We start from the raw sequence: 21,122 nt of genomic DNA on the forward strand, positions 1-21,122 counted from the left end.
CTCGCTCTGTCCAGGCTGGAGTGCAGTGGTGCCGTCTTGGCTCACTCCAGCCTCTGCCTCCCAGGTTCAAGTTGATTCTCCTGCCTCAGCCTCCTGTGTAGTTGGGATTGCAGGTGTGTGCCATCACACCCAGCTAATTTCTGTTTTTCTTTTTTTTTGTTTGTTTTTGTTTTTGTTTTGAGACGGAGTTTCGCTCTTGTTACCCAGGCTGGAGTGCAATGGCGCGATCTCGGCTCACCGCAACCTCCGCCTCCTGGGTTCAGGCAATTCTCCTGCCTCAGCCTCCTGAGTAGCTAGGATTACAGGCATGCACCATGCCCAGCTAATTTTTTGTATTTTTAGTAGAGACGGGGTTTCACCATGTTGACCAGGATGGTCTCGATCTCTTGACCTCGTGATCCACCCGCCTCGGCCTCCCAAAGTGCTGGGATTACAGGCTTGAGCCACCGCGCCCGGCTAATTTTTGTTTTTCTTGAGGCGGGTCTCACTCTGTCACCCAGGCTGGAATATAATGGCTCGATCATAGCTAACTGTGGCCTTAAACTCCTGTGCTCAAGTGATCATCCTGCCTCAGTCTCCCGAGTAACTGAGATTACAAGTGTGAGCCACTACACCCAGCCACTTTTTTTTTTAATGGAGGTGGGGGGTCTCACTATGTTTTTCAAGGTGGTCTTGAACTCCTGGCCTCAAGCAGTCTTCATACCTCAGCCTCCCAAATTTCTGGAATTACAGGTGTGAACCACCACCACACCTGGCTAATTTCTGTATTTTTAGTAGAGACAGGGTTTCACCGTGTTGGCCAGGCTGGTCTCGCACTCCTGATGTCAGGTGATCTACCTGCCTCAGCCTCCCAAAGTGCTGGGATTACAGGTGTGAACCACGGCGCCCCACATTCCATCTCTTTTAACAGTTTTTTGTTTGTTTGTTTGTTTGTTTTGAGATAGAGTTTTCCTCTGTTGTCCAAGCTGGCGTGTAGTGGTGCAATCCTAGCTCACTGCAACCTCTGCCGCATAGCCTCAAGAAATCCTCTCACCTCAGCCTCCCAAGTAGCTGGGACTACAGGCACCCACCACCGTGCCCAGCTAATTTTTGTATTTTTTGTAGAGACGGGGTTTCACTCTGTTGCCCAATCTGGCCTCAAATCCCAGGCCTCAAACGATGTGCCAGATTTGGCCTCCCAAAGTGCTGGAATTACAGGTGTGAGACACCATGCCTGGCCTCTTTTAACCTCTTTAAACACTTGTTTCTTCATCTGAAAATGGGGATGATTATAGTTCCTATATCAATGTATTATTGTGAAGTCATGCCTCTAAAGGTCCAGAACAATGCAGAAACTCGGTAAATGAGAACTTACGTTGTTAGATAAAATATAAAAATACCCTTGGTGTGGTGGTGGGCTCCTGTAATCCTAGCTACTCGGAAGACTGAGGCAGGAGAATTGCTCGAATCCGGGAAGTTGCAGATTGAGATCGTGCCACTGCACTCCAGCCTGGGCAACAGAGCAAGACTCTATCTCAAAAAAGAAAAAAAGATGGACTGTGATGGTGCCTGGTATTTCCTTCAAAACAATTGGGGGCAAAGGGGATAAGTAGAGTATAGCTGAAATAACATTGCAGTGGGTTAATGATTATTCAAACTGAATAATGAGTTTATGGAAGTCCATCACACTCGTGTGTATAATTCATATATATTTGAAACATTTTATAAGTAAAAGTTGTTTTTAGCATGAGCTAAGTCATGCGAACATAAATGATAAAATTAGGTTTCGATCCCATGCCCTCCTAATTCCAGAGCCAGCTCTCTTAACCTCTATGGTGGATATCTGGCAAGGTGCCTAAAAAGAACTGAGCAGAAAAGATAAGTGAATTTCAGAGAATTCAGAAGGGATTTGGAAGCCTCTCAATTCATTTCTGCTCCATTTTCCAAGTACTTCATGGGAAGGATCAACACAAGTAGAGCCAGATATTAATACCCCTCACCCAGAGCTGCTTATACAGAAGATGCCCTCCTTTTTTCTGCCTGCTTCTGAGTAGGTGCAGAAGCACCCATGAGAGAGTGGTTGGCAGCCAAAGTTTTCTAAAAACACCCAGGCAACAGCTGTCCTTGATTGTCACCTGACTCACCAGGCCCTGAGTCAGCACCACTCCCTGCACAGCCTTCCCTGCTGAGCCAGATCTGACCTGCCCTTTGCTGGCTGGGTTGAGCTGGTTGAGTCAGCCCAGCCCTGAGCTATCCCAGCATCCTCCTCGGTGGGCAGCTTTTTGCTCCCTTACGTGCATCTGGAGTTCCGACCCATGCACTATCCTTGTCATATAGGGCAGCAACCACATGCCTGAAACTCTAAGAGAGCTAAAAGGCCCATTCCATGTCCTCAGAGGCATGAACAGAGATCTGGACACTGTCTCTGGGTATAGATGACATAGGTTGGCCTGGGCACCTCTGCATCATCTGCAGAGGAAAGTCTTCCCTCTCGGAGTAGCTCTGGGATTTGCTTTAGGCAAACAAATCAGTATGAAATGTAAAGACACCCCCCATTCCTGCAGAGCAGGATTGCACCGCTAAGTTCAGTCCCAGAAGAGAACAGGGCTAGGGCAATATGGAGACCAAATTCTTGGTCTGTGTTTCTGTAAAAAACTCTCATGGACCGTCTCGTCTCAGCCTTTTCTTGGTCTAAACATGAAGCTACAGTAAGTGCCGACATATTCCCCAGGCGTTGGTGGGGACTGAGCATGGCACTATGATTGGAGGACACAGACACTGACCACATTGCTAAGTCACTAAGGTGACACCTGCTTCCAACCTCAGACCTCCCGGCCAGCGTGATCTGAATTCTGGCCCTGCCACTGAGGCATATGTGACCTTGAACTAGTAACTAACCATTCTGAGCCCCAGTTTTTCTCATCCATAAGGTAGGAATACAATACCTACCTCGAAGGTTGACGTGAAGGTCAGACAAAGTAATTCATTTGAAGCACTTAGTGGGTGCACGATAAAAATCTTTGTCCTTGCCGGGTGCAGTGGTACATGCCTATAATCCCAGCACTTTGGGAGGCTGAGGCGGGGGGATGGCTTGAGCCCAGGAGTTCGAGACCAGCCTAGGTAACATGGTGAAACCTCATCTCTGCAAACACAAAAAAATTTGGCAGGCTCAGTGGTGTATGCATGTAGTCCCAGCTACTCAGGAGGCTGAGGAGGGAGGATCACTTGAGCTCAGGAGTCAGAGGTTGCAGTGAGCCAAGATCATACCACTCCAGCCCAGACAACAGAGCAAGACCTTGTCTTTAAAAAAAAAAAAAAAAAAAAAAAATCAGTGTCTAATTTTACTTTTTCTTGTTCCTTGGGACCAGCTCCTATTCAAACTGCACTGATATCAAAGCTTTTAGGCCTGAGACAAAGCACTGCCCAGTTCTTCACCCTTGATTCTGGGCATTTACACCAGAGTCCCAATACCTTTCACTGATTTCCACGTCAAAAGACAAAATTCCAACAAATTTAGCTTAAAGATTTTAACTGGCTTTTTTTTTTTTTTTTTTTTTGAGACAGAGTTTCACTCTTGTTACCCAGGCTGGAGTGCAATGGCGCGATCTCAGCTCACTGCAACCTCCGCCTCCTGGGTTCAGGCAATTCTCCTGCCTCAGCCTCCGGAGTAGCTGGGACTACAGGCGTGCACCACCACACCCAGCTAATTTTTGCATTCTTAGTAGAGATGGGGGTTTCACCATGTTGACCAGGATGGTCTCAATCTCTTAACCTCATGATCCACCCGCCTCTGCCTCCCAAAGTGCTGGGATTATAGGCGTGAGCCACCACACCCGGCTTTAATCTGTTTTTATTTGAAATTCCAGAATTAGGCAACATCTCATTCTACAAAGCAGAATGAATGTTCTGATGAGTTGAGCTGAGGAGGTTGGTTTTATAGGCAGACAGCAGAAACAGAAAACAAAAAGTGGATTTGTCGTTTCAAAGTTACTTTTCTTATAAAGGCTAAAGCAGAGGGGACTTCCTTATCACGCTGGCTGAAACTGGCCTTTTTGGAAATTTAGCTATTATCTCTCACTTTCCTGATTTTGTAGAAGGTCAGATAAACTTAGTTTCAGCTTGATGACATGAAATTTCAGCATGAGTAACTTCATTTTGGTTTGGTCTGTTGGACCTAGTGCAGGAGCTCAGTTCAAACCAGTAGGCTCCCATAAATTGTATTTATACCTACATGGGACAGTTGTTTTCTGATCATCTGCCAGACCACACCACACCACAGTTCTGACCACATTAATTCCAGGCATTCTTTTTTTTTTCTTGAGATGGAGTCTTGCTCCGTCTCCCAGGCTAGAGCACAATGGCACGATCTCGGCTCACCGTAACCTCTGCCTCCTGGGTTCAGGCAATTCTCCTGCCTCAGCCTCCTGAGTAGCTGGGATTACAGGCACGCGCCACCATGCCCAGCTAATTTTTTGTATTTTTAGTAGAGACGGGGTTTCACCAGGTTGACCAGGATGGTCTCGATCTCTTGACCTCGTGATCCACCCGCCTCGGCCTCCCAAAGTGCTGGGATTACAGGCTTGAGCCACCGCGCCTGGCTCACCTCCTCATTTTTAAATTGATAATATAACCAGAAGATGATTGTTATTTTCTCGGTCTTTATGCACCTCAAGTCCAGACTGAGAACTTTGTTTACATCCCCCCCATACATTCATATTCAAAAACATTTATGACTAAGGAGATCTTACTGAAGGCTTCATGGGAAGACGGAAGAGGATTACATCACACACCATAAAGCAAAGCTCAATTAGATCTCTCCACTCCACCAGCTAGACCTGTTCTCCTTCCAAAAGTTTTCTCCCTTGCTACCACATTGCCAAGTCTCCTCCTTTCATCTCTTTCTGTATACAGCTTCTGAATTCCTTCTTTTCTTCCAAGCCTATGGTCACTTGACAAAAGAAAAGCACAATAGTTACCTAAAAAGCAACTGACTATTTTTCCTCAAGCATGCTCCTTGGGAAAGTGGGAGGTATCTCAGTTCATTCTACGGCAACAGAGTCATGTCAATCATAAATATTTCCTGGAGGCTTGTTAAGAATAAGATGCTGGGCTAAGCATCTGACAAAATGATTTCATGTCATGTAGTTCATTAGTGACACATCCGGTATAGAACTTCAGTTAGAAAGGTTAAGTCACAACTTCATTTTTTTTTTTTGAGACGGAGTCTTGCACTGTCGCCTGAACTGGAGTGCAGTGGTGCGATCTTGGCTCACTGCAAACTCCACATCCTAGGTTCAAGTGATTTTCCTGCCTCAGCCTCCCAAGTAGCTGGGTTTACAGGTGCCTGCCACCATGCCCAGCTAATTTTCCTGACCTTGTGATTTGCCCGCCTCAGCTTCCCGAAGTGCTGGGATTACAGGTGTGAGCCATTGTGCCCGACCTAAATCACAACTTTCTGAGCCACTCGTATTCATGTTCTTCAGTTTTTTGTTTGTTTGTTTTTTTTTCTTTGCTTAACAGCCCAGTAGGCTAGATGGAAAAGGGATATGTAGTATTTCATTTTCTAAAGATAGGGGAATCGAGGGACAGTGACTGAGGAACTTTGCAACTTAGACAGTGGGAGGTCTTGATCTATGTCTAGGATGGTTTGTCTTTTGCAGGATGTATGAAATTGTGGCCAAATTCACATGGAAAATGTAACGAGTAAGGGACACTGTGTAATCTAAGGCACTGTAATGTGAGGTCAAGTAGAAAGAACCAAAGCTTTATGACTGATAAGGAGTACCGAGAAGGGAAGTGGGAGAGGACAGACCGTCAGCGCTTCTCCCACAGTGACAGAGAAGAGAGGCCAGTGCTGGGCAAGGCAGGATCCTGTTTGGCAAGGGATGTCTGTCCCTGTGTGGGAAAGCATGACTCATCGGGGCGCCATAGCTCAGTGACACAGGCTCTTAAGATCTTTCAAGTCCCCTTAGCCCGACTCTATTTACAAAGCGACTCTTGGATCTACTTTGAGCTTCTCAAGTGCGCCTTCCCACAAAGCAAGGAATGTGCTGACAGCGGTTTCTTCGGGCCTATTGTCAATTATAGTTCACAGAATGAATGAATAATGCTGCATCTGGTTTCTCCCTTGTGGGTTTGGTCTAGAGTGAGTTTATTCATTCAACGTCAGTTCAACAAATATTTACTGAGTGCCATTTACTTGCCAGGCATTGGTCGGAGCCTTATGACACTGTCAGATAAGATCTCTATCCTCACAGAGTGCAGGCGCTGATGAGGGGGTGACACGTAACAGAAAGGCAAACGTATCAACAGATAACCTCAAACTGAGTGTCCACACTTGTGGTTACTGAATTCCTGCATACAGGCTCAGCATCCCTAAGATTCTAGACCCTCTCTGTCTCTTGTGCACCAGGAAGACTTAAGAAGCTTTAGCTCAGCCGGGCGCGGTGGCTCAAGCCTGTAATCCCAGCACTTTGGGAGGCCGAGGTGGGTGGATCACAAGGTCAAGGGATCGAGACCATCCTGGTCAACATGGTGAAACCCCGTCTCTACTAAAAATACAAAAAATTAGCTGGGCATGGTGGCGTGTGCCTGTAATCCCAGCTACTCAGGAGGCTGAGGCAGGAGAATTGCCTGAACCCAGGAGGCGGAGGTTGCGGTGAGCCAAGATCGCGCCATTGCACTCCAGCCTGGGTAACAAGAGCGAAAACTCCGTCTCAAAAAAAAAAAAAAAAAAAGAAGAAGCTTTAGCTCAATCTCAGAGGATTTAGCAGATCAAATTTCCCTCCAGTCTGACCTGGCCGGAGAGGCCATGTTTCAGTAACTGGACTTAAGGCCCACTACTTCTCTCACGGCTGCCGGTCCAGCCCCAGGGCCTCACTGTGGGCACACTCTATGCCCAGTGGGTTGGAAGGTCTTTCTACCCTAGCTAATGGGAACATCAACTCTTCCCAGCCTTGTGTAGACTCTGCTGATGGATCCATCTCCTCCGCCTCTCCAGTGTTCTATTCCCCAGTGAGGCAGTAGTTTCTTCACACACAGGACTGACTGGAACCCAAAGAATCAAGGAAGCCAGGCGTGATAGCTTACACCTGTAAACCCAGCACTCTGGGAGGCTGAGGCAGACAGATAACCTGAGCTCAGGAGTTTGAGACCAGCCTGGGCCACATGATGAAACCCTGTCTCTATAAAAATTACAAAAATTAGCCAGGTGTGGTGGCTTGCACGTATAGTACCAGCTACTCAGGCTGTGAGCCAAGTTTGAACCACTGCCCTCCAGCCTCGGTGACAAAGCAAGACCTTGTCTCAAAAAGAAAAAAAGGTCAGGAGACTCCTATGCAGGTCTCCAGGAGCTCATGTTTTCTGTGCTGTAGCCTGGACACTCTCTCCAGGCAGTGGGCTGGGATATTTGCCCTGCTCACCTCATTGGTTTCTCTTCTCTTCTCTTTTTTTTTTTTTTTTTTTTTTTTTTTCCTGAGACAAAGTCTCACTCTGTCACCCAGGCTGGAGTGCAATGGTGCGACCTCAGCTCACTGCAACCTCCATTTCCCGGGTTCAAGAGATTCTCCTGCCTCAGCTTCCTGAGTAGCTGGGATTACAGGTGCATACCACCGTGCCCAACTAATTTTTTATATTTTTAGTAGAGACCAGATTTCATCATGTTGGCCAGCATGGTCTTGATCTTCTGACTTCATGATCCACTGGCCTTGGCCTCCCAAAGTGCTGGGATTACAGGTGTAAGCCACCACACCTGGCCAGATTCCCTTCTCTTAAGGATCACTGTCTTGAGTTACCTGTTGATGGGTAACCAACGTCTTAAAACCACTGTTTCATATATTTCATTCAACTTTTTGGTTGATTAAGGAGAAGATAAATCTAAACCCCATTCCTTCATCATCGTAAAAAGTAGACATTGCCTTCTTCTGTTAAGTAATTATTTTTATTGAAGCATCACACACATGCACAAAAGCGTACAAATCCTAAGTGTTCAGCTCAATAAACTTTCACAAAATGAACACACCTGGCCGGGCGCGGTGGCTCAAGCCTGTAATCCCAGCACTTTGGGAGGCCGAGGCGGGTGGATCACGAGGTCGAGAGATCGAGACCATCCTGGTCAACATGGTGAAACCCCGTCTCTACTAAAAATACAAAAAATTAGCTGGGCATGGTGGTGCGTGCCTGTAATCCCAGCTACTCAGGAGGCTGAGGCAGGAGAATTGCCTGAACCCAGGAGGCGGAGGTTGCGGTGAGCCGAGATCGTGCCATTGCACTCCAGCCTGGGTAACAAGAGCGAAACTCCGTCTCAAAAAAAAAAAAAAAAAAAATGAACACACCTGTGCAACCACCTCTCACGTTAATCAATAGAACACTACTGGCACTCTAGAAATCACTCTCTTTACAATCACTACCCATCTTCCCAGGGGAGCCGCTTTTCTAATTTTTAACACCATGATGCCTGTTTTTGAACTTGCAGTATGTATTCTTTTGTGTCTGAACTTTTCTATGTGTTGTATGAAGAAATAATTCCTTTTCACTGCTGTGCAACATCCCATTTTATTTATTTATTTTAATTAATTAATTATTTGTTTGTTTGGAGGCTGAGTCTCGCTCTGTCACCAGGCTGGAGTGCAGTGGTGCGATCTCGGCTCACTGCAACATCCACGTCCCAGGTTCAAGCAATTCTCCTGCCTCACCCTCTCAAGTATCTGGGACTACAGGCGTGCACTACTATGCCCAGCTAATTTTTTTATTTTTAGTAGAGATGGGGTTTCATCATATTGGCCAGGATGGTCTCAATCTCTTGACCTTGTGATCTGCCTACCTTGGCCTCCCAAAGTGCTGGGATTACAGGTGTGAGCCACTGTGCAGGCATTTTATTAATATACCACATCATTCATCTGTTCTAAGGTTGATGGGTATTTGAGTAGTTTGGGGCTATTATAAGCAGTGCTGCTGTGAACATTTTCGTACTTTTCTTGGGGTGTACATATGCATGCATATTTCTAGGAGTACATGTGTATATGTGACTAGGTATCTCTTCTACTGCAGTAGTTACCACTGGTTTCCCAAAGTAGCTATTCCAATTTACATTCCCACTAGCAACGTATGAGAGTTCTAGTTACTCCACATCCTCATCAACACTTAATACTGTATCTTTTTCATTTCAGCCATTCTAATGGCTGAACACCCCACAGGCATAATAAAACTACCAAGCTTAATGAGCTGGCACTGTGCCACTTCGACACTCCTGTATGTAAGGTGTTTCTTCCCAATAGCTTTACACATTTCCAAAAACATTCTGTTATGAGGTCACCAGCATTATATTTGAGCCGAATTTGAGAACGAAGTGTTAGATGTTGTACCATATACAGAAATGGTGGGAAGAAAGGCAAACAAGGGCGTTTGTGGCAGAGGAAGCAATACGTGGAAAGGAAGTCGTAAAAGGGCTTGGCTCGGTGCTCCCCTGTACAATCGTGCATGATTCTGGCAGTTGCTGTTCACTCCTTTGTCTGTGAGGATGGCACCTCCTGGAATTGTGCAGTGCACAACCCATGAAGCTGCACACAGCAGCCATGCCTGTCACGGTCAGGGATGAAAAAGAGCTTCGGTGTGTCTAGAAGGCAGGGTGGGTAGGGTAGAGGAGCAGGAGAAGCCAGATTCGGAGATGGGGCAATATAACTGACTCAGCCTTTGTCAGAGGTCAGAGGCTTCCTTTGAAACTCCACCCCGCTATCTGCCCTCCCCTGCTAGCAGAGTTGTACAAGCCTCCTCCTCTTGGATCCCCCACCCCTCTGAACCAACAGGGCTGCCACTGTACTGGGGCTGAGGTGGACCCATGCCAGGAAGGAGAGATGCTGAGCAGGCCCTGGCTCTTGTCTTGCTTCATGACTCTGGTTTCAACAAGTTGAGGAACCAACACCCTGGCCTTCCCGTATGTGGGGCTTCCTCTTTGCCTACAGCTTCAATGCGCTCTTCTGCCTGGGAAAACTGGATAAACTGGGATGGGAAGCGGTGCCTCACCCACTCAACCCCTAGGTTTATGTCACTGAGTCACTGGGGGTAATTTCTGAGGGCACAAGAAAGTGACAGGAAAATCCCGGGGCTCCTAGGCATCTTCCTCATGGCCTGCCAGAGTTAAGGGAGCTCCTCTGAAAGAGATCTTTGGGTTGACACTCTTTAAGTCCTCATTACTTTTTATACCCATGTGTGGTATCTTTTTTTTTTTCTGAGACTGAGTCTCACTCTGTCACCCAGGCTGGAGTGTAGTGGCACAATCTCAGCTTTACTGCAACCTCTGCCTCCCGAGTTTGAGCGATTCCCTTGCCTCAGCCTCCTGAGTAGCTGGGATTACAGGCATGAGCCACCATTCCTGACTAATTTTTGTATTTTTTTTTTGGAGATGAGGTTTTGCCATGTTGGGCAGATCGGTCTTGAACTCCAGACCTCAAGTGATCCACTCACCTTGGCCTCCCGAAGTGCTGGGATTACAAGCGTGAGCCACTGCACCCAGCCAGAAGATTACTTTTGATTAGTTTGTTGTAGAGACAGGGTCTTGCTATGTTGTCCTGCTGGTCTAGAACTCCTGGGCTCAAGTGATCCTCTCGCCTTGGCCTCCCGAGTAGTGAGGCCTGTACGCATGCACACTGCACCCAGCTCAGAAGATCATTTTTAAATCAACCAATAAAGATGCATTGCACACTTTAAAAATGTGTTCAACAGGCCCGGCGTGGTGGCTCACGCCTGTAATCCAAGCACTTTGGAGGCCAAGGCAGGCGGATCACCTGAGGTTGGGAGTTCAAGACCAGCCTGACCAACATGATGAAACCATAAAAAAAAAAAAATGTGTTAAACAGTGGGTTAGGCCCTTATAAGGAGTAGAGAACAATAAGCACAAGTTCTTCTCTCAAAGAAGCTAATAACTAGAGAAAATTAAAATTAGCATGAACTCCCTGAGCAGACACCAGCTGGGAACAGTGAGAGTGTTAAACGTGGCAGGAGGAGAGGAGGAGCTATCCTGGGACCCAACATTGTTACCAGTTCATCTGTAAGTGTTGCTGATCCATTAGAGAACTGTCAAATAAACTGCAATAGTCTTTAAAAAAAAAAAAAAAAAAAAAGGGCCGGGCACGGTAGCTCGAGCCTGTAATCCCAGCACTTTGGGAGGCCGAGGCGGGTGGATCACAAGGTCGAGAGATCGAGACCATCCTGGTCAACATGGTGAAACCCCGTCTCTACTAAAAATACAAAAAAATTAGCTGGGCATGGTAGCGTGTGCCTGTAATCCCAGCTACTCAGGAGGCTGAGGCAGGAGAATTGCCTGAACCCAGGAGGCGGAGGTTGCGGTGAGCCGAGATCCCGCCATTGCACTCCAGCCTGTGTAACAAGAGCGAAACTCCATCTCAAAAAAAAAAAAAATAGAGGGCTGGGCACCGTAGCTCATGCCTGTAATCCCAGCACTTTGGGAGGCCCAGGTGGGAGGATGCCTGAGGTCAGGAGTTCAAGACCAATCTGACCAACTTGGCGAAACTCCATCTCTACTAAAAATACCAAAAAAATTAGCTGAGTGTGGTGGCATGTGCCTGTAATCCCAGCTACCAGTTAGTTACTCAGGAGGCTGAGGCAGGGGAATTGCTTGAATCAGGGAGATGGAGGTTGCAGTGAGCCAAGATCACATCACTACACTCCAGCCTGGGTGACAGAGAGAGACTCTGTCTCAAATAAAAAAATAAAAAAATAAAAAAATAGAGCTGAGGTCTCACTATGCTGTCCAGGCTGCTCTTGAACTCCTGGACTCAAATGATCTTCCTGCCTTGGCCTCCCAAAGTACTGAGATTACAAGTGTGAGCCATCATGCCTGGCCCAATATTCCTAAAAAACAAATAACCTAGACAGTGAAAGACCATATCTAATTATTGTTATAATTTTTATTATTATTATTTTTTGAGATGGAGTCTCAAGTCTCCTCTGTCACGCAGGCTGGAGTGCAGTGGCACAATCTCGGCTCACTGCAATCTCTGCCTCCCGGGTTCAAGCTATTCTCCTGCCTCAGCCTCCTGAGTAGCTGGGATTACAGGTGTGTGTGGCTACACCCACCTAATTTTTGTATTTTTAGTAGAGATGGGGTTTTACCATGTTGGCCAGGCTGGTCTTGAATTCCTGACCCCAAGTGATCCACCCACCTTGGCCTCCCAAAGTGCTGGGATTACAGGCGTGAGCCACCACACCCAGCCCATATCTAATTAAATGGTAAACTATGTGGTCCATCTAAATGCTAAGAAGGTCTCCAGGTACCCAAGAGGCTCTATGTGCTAGAAAAAGTCCAATTCCTACTGGGCTGGGGGCTGAAGGAAGGGTAGGCTTACATAGACAGACAAAGGGCATTCTGACAGGTAAACAGTTGCGGGGACAGTTAAACCATTATTTTCTTCAAAATCACTTCCATTTTGGTTGAACCTTAAAGTTTTCAATGAAACTTCATATCCCTGATCTTTTTTGAACTTCTCAGCAGGCTTGAACATTTGGCAGAACAGAGATTCCCACTCACAAGGAAAGTGAGAACTGAGAGTATCTGTTGATGTTGCTTGTTCAACATCCCTTTTCCCTTCTGCAATTAGAACCCTGGTTTTCCTTGGGAAAACCTCTCTCTTCACTCCCACACCAGCCAGGGTCTGACTCCATCCAAACTCCAGAGTGGGCATAACCAGGCCTGACCCACCACTGGCCAGGGCTCCAGAAATGGGTATGTGCCTCAAGTAGGCCAATGAGACTCACAGTCAGAACCTTTGCTGAGCTGGGTGTGGTGGCTCACAGTTGTGATCCCAGTATTTTGGGAGGTCAAAGTGGGGGCAGATCCCGAGGTTAGGAGTTGGAGACCACCCTGGCTAACCTGGTGAAACCCCGTCTCCACTAAAAATACAAAAATTACCCAGGCTGTAATCTCATGCGCCTGTAATCTCAGCTACTTGGGAGGCTGAGGCAAGAGAATCGCTTGAACCTGGGAGGCAGAGGTTGCAGTGAGCTGAGATCATGCCATTGTACTCCAGCCTGGGTGACAAGAGTGAAACTCTGTCTCAAAAAAACAAAAACAAACAAACAAACAAAAAACAAAAACAAAATCTTTGCTGAAACAATGAAGGATGATAATAAAACCAACCCAGAGGAGAACAGAGCCAAGAGGCCATTTCCTGGTGACATGGTTTGGGTCCTCAGATCCAGCTGTGCCTGAAGTTTGAGTTACCCTAAAATTTTTCTCAGGTAAGCCATTACATCTCTTCCTTGATTTCAGCCAGTTTGAATTTGGTTTCTGTTACTTGCTACCAAAAGAATGCTGACTAATTCAGAACGCTTTATTATTTGAATTCAGACAGCTAATAAATGACAAAGAGGGCCGGGCATGGTGGCTCACGCCTGTAATACAAGCACTTTGGAGGCCAAGGCGGGCGGATCACCTGAGGTTGGGAGTTCAAGACCAGCCTGACCAACATGGTGAAACCCCATCTTTATAAAAAAAAATAATGATAAAGTAAAAAAAAAAGGCCGGGTGCGGTGGCTCAAGCCTGTAATCCCAGCACTTTGGGAGGCCGAGGCGGGTGGATCACGAGGTCGAGAGATCAAGACCATCCTGGTCAACACGGTGAAACTCCGTCTCTACTAAAAATACAAAAAATTAGCTGGGCATGGTGGCACGTGCCTGTAATCCCAGCTACTCAGGAGGCTGAGGCAGGAGAATTGCCTGAACCCAGGAGGCGGAGGTTGCGGTGAGCCGAGATCGCGCCATTGCACTCCAGCCTGGGTAACAAGAGCGAAACTCAGTCTCAAAAAAAAAAAAAAAAAAAAAAATGACAAAGAGGGGCCTGGAACACAGATTTTGTTTCTGATCCTGTGCTCTTAGATGAAGTGGAATGGCCAGAGTGAAGGTGGGGTGGAAGAGTCAGTGAGAACGCCAAGGTCAATGTGATAGGCTGGACTGAAAAATGTGCTGGGGAAGCCACAATAGAAAACAGGAAGTCACCAAGGGCACTTGAACATGTTTAAATGTTGTCGTTGTTGTTAGAGATAGGTTTCACCATGTTGTCCAGGCAGGTCTCAGACTCCTGAGCTTGCCTGCCTTGGCCTGTTAAAGTGCTGGGATTACAGGCATGAGCCACCACACCTGGCCATGCTTGAACAATTTAAGTGAGGCCTTTAAAGAAGATAATGCATACTAGACTTCTGTTTCTTTTTTCTTTTTTCTTTTTTTGAGGTGGAGTCTTGCTCTGTTTCTCAGGCTGGAGTGCAGTGGCATGATTTCGGCTCACTGCAGCTTCTGCCTACTGGGTCCAAGCAATTCTTCTGCCTCAGTCTCCCTAGTAGCTGGGACTATAGGCAAGCACCACCATGCCTGGCTATTTTATGTATCCTTTTTTTTTTTTTAGCAGAGACAGAGTTTCACCATGTTAGCCAGGCTGGCCTTGATATTCTGACCTTGTGATCCACCTGCCTTGGCCTCCCAAAGTGCCGGGATTATGGGCATGAGCCACCGAGCCTGGCTTTGTGTTCTGTTTCCTAACATGGGGGATGGCTTTAGCTCCCCACATACATTCATTCTAAATTATGCTGATATATTTTGTATGTACTTCTGAATAAATATATGATGCAATTCATATATATATATATATATATTTTTTTTTTTAATGAGACAGGATTTCACGTTGTCATGCAGGCTGCAGTGCAGTGGTGCGATCCTGGCTTACCACAATCTCTGCCTCCCTGGCTCAAGCAATCCTCCCATCTCAGCCTCCTGAGTAGATGGGACTACAGGTGTGACCACACCCAGTTAACTTTTATGTATGTATATACATTATTTGGTAGAGATGAGGTTTTGCCATGTTGCCCAGGCTGGTCCACCTCAACCTCCCAAAGTGCTAGGATTACAGGTATGAGCCACCACCGTCGGCCATTCATATTATTATTATATTACTACTACTATTATTATTATTATTATTATTATTATTTTCAGATGGAGTCTTGCTTTGTTGCCCAGGCTGGAGTGCAGTGGCGCAATCTCAGCTCACTGCAACCTCCACCTTCCAGGTTCGAGGGATTCTCCTGCCTCAGCCTCTCAAGTAGCTGGGATTACAGGTGCATGCCATTACGCCCAGCTAATTTTTGCATTTTCAATAGAGACAGGGTTTCACCATGTTGGCCAGGCTGGTCTTGAACTCTTGACCTCAGGCAATCTGCCTGCCTCTGCCTCCGCTTCCCAAAGTGCTGGGATTACAGGTGTGAGCCACCGCACCCAGCCTATCATTTTTTTTACTGTTATACATAGGGTTGGTTGGTTATTGTTCATCATTTTTTAAAATGAAAAAGAAAATAAATGATGTGGTGGTGGCGATCTGCTGAATGGGATGGAGAAGAGACCCGGAGTCAGAGACATGTCAAGGAAACCGGTGCTGAGACGAGGGCTTGGGCTGAGGAAGGTCTGGAGCGGGACAGTGGGAATTGGGAGGGGAGGGGGACGGAAAGGTAAGAAAAGCCTCACAGAGAACGGGAACAAGGCTGTAAGGAAAATGTAACTCCAAATACTGGTAATGGTGACTGGGACAGGGTAACTGGGCGTGAGAGGCCGGGCTAGGAGTATTAAGGTGGGTGGTAGCTACATTTTGAATTTGTTCAAATCAAATCAAGTCAAAGCTGTGGGTCTGGAACATCATCTAGTTGGAAGCAGCAGAAGCCTACTCATGCTAGCTCAAGGTGGGGAACCGGAAAGCCCAAACTGGAGGCTCCTCCCTCTGTAACTTCAGGGCACATGGTCTTCCCTCTGTTCTTCTCTGCATGTGTTTCTTCGGCTTCCTTGTGGGGAGGGCAGGTCTGGCAGAAACTGGAGTGCCCTGGGAATCCCATCAGGAGGGAAGCTGCTGAGTAGAGCACGCCAGCTGGACAGGGCATCCAAAGAGTCTCCAGGCCAAGAACTGGCTGAAGGAGGACGCTGGTCACCCCACGCCTGGGGTCAGCGAGGCGTAGGATCTGTGTTCAACGATGGCAAAAGAAGAGACTGATTTTCATTTGGGAAGGGGAGACAACAAGGTCAAGTTCTGAGCACGGGCAATGCCAGATGAGGATGTGTGAAGACCTTACTGGCCAAAGGCATTCTCTCCGGGATCCTTCCTTTCAGGCTTAAACAGGCTGTGCCATCCTCTCCACTGCCCTGGCCCCCTCCAGGCTTCTTTTCTTCACTCCAAACTCCTGAAACGCTGCCCGTGCCCCCTAGCTCACCTCCCACACACTCCTCCACCTGCAGCACCTGGCCTACCCTGCCCACACGCCTTAGAAATGGGCTAGCCAAATCACACTGCCATGTGTGTACCTATGCAACAATCTTGCATGTTCTTCACGTGTACCCCAAAACCTAAAATGCAATTAAAAAAACAAACAAAAAAAAAAAGAAATGAGCTAGCAATGTCTCCAAGGATTTTCTTGTTGCTATAGCCAAGCAACAGATACTCTTCGGTTCTAATCTTATTTCATTCATCCATTGTTTATTCACTCGTTTACATCAACAAACATTTGTTAGGTGCTGACTACTTATTGTATCCCTGATACCGGGAATACAATATTGAACAAGTCTGGGGAGTCAGACATTCTCTGAAAGGCAGCATGTACTTCTCCCGCCCAAGACACCACACACATGCATACGCGTGCAAGCATGTATGTTCACTTTTTCTGTTAACATCCTCCCCAAAGCCTCTGACTTGGGGCCCGGCTGCCAGGCATGCGATCTGTGTGGGTCATCGACAAATGGGAAGGAAGTTGGGCTGGGAGCCAAAGGAAACTGAGGAGGAGAGGGGGCAGACAGCCCAGAAGGGGCACCCCAGGACGCACTTATTTGCTAGTGGCCCAGGGAGTGCATAACTCTGAATGGCAAACACCCAGTGGAGAAGGGCACCCTGCCAGGGTCTCAGGTTGGGGGCCACTTCAGGCAGTTCTTGAGGCAAGGCCCTTTTCAAAGGGTGAGAGAGGTCCCCAGGGGCCTGGTGCCAGCACATGCCTGTCGCCTCATCCTCCTTTACTGAGTCCTTGGCTTTGATCCTGGAGCATGCCACTCCCAGGACTACCCCAACTCAGTCTCTGAGCAGGGCCCCGGATTCTGGGCAAAACACTGGCCTCCTACAGTGTAAGGAGCCAACCAGTCAGGGCTCCAGCTGGCTGAACGCCCACGGGTTCTGGCAATAGAAGGTCCCAGAGTCTTGCTTTCTTTCTCTTTCCTAGGGAATTATATAACGTTATTGAACAATAAAGAGGAAAAGGAGAAAGAATAGGGGAAAAGGAGAAGAAAAGGAGAAGAGAAAGGAAGAAAGAGGTGGAGGAGAGTAGTTTTTTAAAAACGTAACCTTGATCCTATTATTTCTCTGCTGAAAACCTTTTGATAATTTCCTGTTGCTCCTTAGATCAGCCCCTCTCCCCGGCCCTCCCTGCCGGTCCAGCCTTATTGGGGTTTCAGGGCCTACTAGGATATGTTCACACAGTTCTTGCGGGAAATTGCCCCATGGGGTTGCAGCAGCTGAAACAGAGGTAGCAGCACAATGGCCCGTCATCAGGAGCATGGGGGAACTACAAAAGGGGTTGGGGGCTGGGCGCTGTGGCTCAAGCCTGAAATCCCAGCACTTTGGGAGGCTGAGGTGGGCGGATCACTTGAGCTTAGGAGTTGGAGACCAGCCTGGCCAACATGGCGAAACCCCGTCTCTACTGAAAATACAAAGCTGAGGTGGGAGGATAATTTGAACCTGGGAGATGGAGGTTGCAGTGAGTGGAGATCACACCTCTGCACTCCAATCTGGGTGACAAGAGTGAGACTCAAAAAAAAATAAATAAATAAAAGGTGGGGTGAGTCCTAGCTAGTCCTTCAGTCCTAGCTCTGTGACCATGGGAGTTTGGGAGAAGCTTGTCTCTTCCCTTAAGCCTCCTTTGCCTCCCTGTTCAGTGGTCAAGGAGAACGACCCGGCCCTGCCTACCTGACTGGGTTATTGTGAGGCTCAGAGGAGATAAAGAATCTAGAAACCCGGCCGGGCGCGGTGGCTCACGCCTGTAATCCCAACACTTTGGGAGGCTGAGGTGGGTGGATCACGAGGTCAAGAGATCGAGACCATCCTGGTCAACATGGTGAAACCCCGTCTCTACGAAAAATACAAAAAATTAGCTGGGCATGGTGGCGCGTGCCTGTAATCCCAGCTACTCAGGAGGCTGAGGCAGGAGAATTGCCTGAACCCAGGAGGCGGAGGTTGCGGTGAGCCGAGATCGCGCCATTGCACTCCAGCCTGGGTAACGAGAGCGAAACTCCGCCTCAAAAAAAAAAAAAAAAAAAAAAAAAAGAATCTAGAAACCCTTTGTAAATTATCAAGTACTGGACAAATAAGGCATTGTTCCTGCTACTGAGTAAATTACCTTGACACGTGTTAGAGACCTGCCACTTTCATCTATCAGAGCTTCTCTTTCTAATAACCCTTCACTTCGTTATTGCCCTTTAAGTTTCTCAAAGTACTTTTATTTGTATTGTGTCATTTGCTCCTGACACCATCTCTGTGTAGGTGGCTGGGCAGGGCTGCCCCTTGCTGGGCATATAAGGCTACAGGCTCAGAGGGGTGAAGTCACCATGAGTCCCAGCGTCAGAGGTCCAGCATCACGCGGCATACTGTGGCCGAGCCAGGACTCAGCTCGGGTTTCCTGACTCCAACTCGGGACCTGCTCCCAGCTCTTGGGGCTGCTCTGCTCCCAGCGTTTACCAGCTGTTGTTCTGTTTAGATTATAAACCTTCAGAGCACACAGACAGCATCTCCTTTGGGGGATTCACTTCTCCACAGCAGTGATCGTGGCCTTTGGCTACAGCTATTTCAGAAGACACTTGAGCCTTTGCCAGTGAGACAGGCTTGGGTTTTTTGTTTGTTTGTCTTTTGAGACAGAGTCTCACTCTGTTGTCTAGGCTGGAGTGCAGTGGCACAATCCTAGCTCACTATAACCTCTGCCTCCCAGGTTCAAGCAATTATCATGTCTCAGGCATCCGAGTAGCTGGGATTACAGGTGTGCGTCACCACGCCTGGCTAATTTTTTTATGTCTAGTAGAGATGGAGTTTTGTCATGTTGACTAGGCTGGTCTTGAACTCTTGACCTCAAGTGACCTACCTCGGCCTTCCAAAATGCTGGGATTACAGGAGTGAGCCACTGTGCCCGGCCCAGGTTTGGGTTTTAAAAAATCGACTCAACGAAGATTGTGAGAGTTTGCCATACTCCTCTGTGACTCCTCGTGACAGTAGTCAGCAAACAGCCAGGTCACAGGTGTTCATTTTGGACCATCTTGGAAGCCTTCCTCCAAGTGTGATTCTAACCATACAGGCTGCAGAAGGCCTAAGTAAGTATTCCACAAAATCGATGGCTCAATCTCACAGCTAGTGAGTGTTATTGGTATCCAGAGTTAGGGTTAGGCAAGGAAATCCGTGTTCCTGGACCTGGAGTTGCTCATAGTTGGAGAAACAATACCACACATGAAGACAACAGCAAAGAAGGTGGTACGAGGGCCCTGGATAAGAGATACTATGAGCTCTCAGAAATGCAGAGATGCCGGGTGCGGTGGCTCAAGCCTGTAATCCCAGCACTTTGGGAGGCGGAGGCGGGTGGATCACGAGGTCGAGAGATTGAGACCATCCTGGTCAACATGGTGAAACCCCGTCTCTACTAAAAATACAAAAAAATTAGCTGGGCATGGTGGTGTGTGCCTGTAATCCCAGCTACTCAGGAGGCTGAGGCAGGAGAATTGCCTGAACCCAGGAGGCGGAGGTTGCGGTGAGCTGAGATCGCGCCATTGCACTCCAGCCTGGGTAACAAGAGCGAAACTCCGTCTCAAAAAAAAAAAAAAAAAAAAAAAAAGAAATGCAGAGATTGGGGCTGAGTGTGGGGCTCATGCCTGTAATCCCAGCACTTTGGGAAGCTGAGGCGGGAGGATCACTTGAGCCCAGGAGCTTGAGGTTACAGTGAGCTATAATTGCATCACTGCCTTCAATCCTGGGTGACAGAGATCATCCCAGGCAAGAAAGAAAGAGAAACAGAGAGAGAGAGAAGGAAGGAAGGAGAGAAGGAAGGAGGGAAGGAAGGAAGGAGGGAAGAAAGGAGGGAGGGACAAAGGGAGAGAGGGGAGGGAGGGAGGAAAGAAAGAAAGAGGAAGGAAGAAAAGAAAAGAAAGAAAAAGAAAGAGGCTGGAGGCTAGGTGTGGTGGTTCACACGTGTAATTCTAGCACTTTGGGAGGCCCAGGAGGGAGGATCATCTGAGGTCAGGAGTTCAAGACAAGCCTGGCCAACATGGCAAAACCTCATCTCTACTAAAAATACAAAAATTGGGCCGGGTGCAGTGGCTCACGCCTGTAATCCCAGCACTTTGGGAGGCCGAGGCAGGTGGATCACGAGGTGAAGAGTTCGAGACCATCCTGGTCAACCTGGTGAAACCCCGTCTCTACTAAAAATACAAAAAATTAGCTGGGCATGGTGGTGCGTGCCTGTAATCCCAGCTACTCAGGAGGCTGAGGCAGGAGAATTGCCTGAACCCAGGAGGCGGAGGTTGTGGTGAGCCGAGATCGTGCCATTGCACTCCAGTCTGGGTATCAAGAGCGAAACTCTGTGGCAAAAAAATAAAAAAAATAAATAAATAAATAAATAAATAAAAATACAAAAATTAGCTGGGCATGGTGGCACGCGCCTGTAGTCCCAGTTACATGGGAGGCCGAGGCCAGAGAATTGCTTGAACCCAGGAGGCGGAGGTTGCAGTGAGCCGAAATCGTGCCACTGCACTCCAGCTTGGGTGAAGGAGTGAGACTCCATGTCAAAAAAAAAAAAAAGAAAAAAGAGAAAGAAAGAAGGAAGGGGTGGGGAGGGAGAGAGTGAGGGAGGGAAGGAAAAGCAAGGCGAAGCTCTCTGGGGACTCAGAGGCCCAGAGGAAGCTTCCTGGCTGAGGACATCACCCCCAAGTGGTCTCCAAGTCAGACTGAAACATTCTTGCTGTTTGTGAATCACACCAGGAAACTACCCCTGCAGCATTCCAGGAGGCAAGAGCCTGGACCTTGGTCTGACTGCTGATTGATGGTGAGTCAGGGAGAAGGGCAGCCGACAGGCAGCTGGAA

This window comes from Saimiri boliviensis, chromosome 1, assembly GCF_048565385.1.
Source record: "Saimiri boliviensis isolate mSaiBol1 chromosome 1, mSaiBol1.pri, whole genome shotgun sequence".
Lineage (NCBI taxonomy): Eukaryota > Metazoa > Chordata > Mammalia > Primates > Cebidae > Saimiri > Saimiri boliviensis.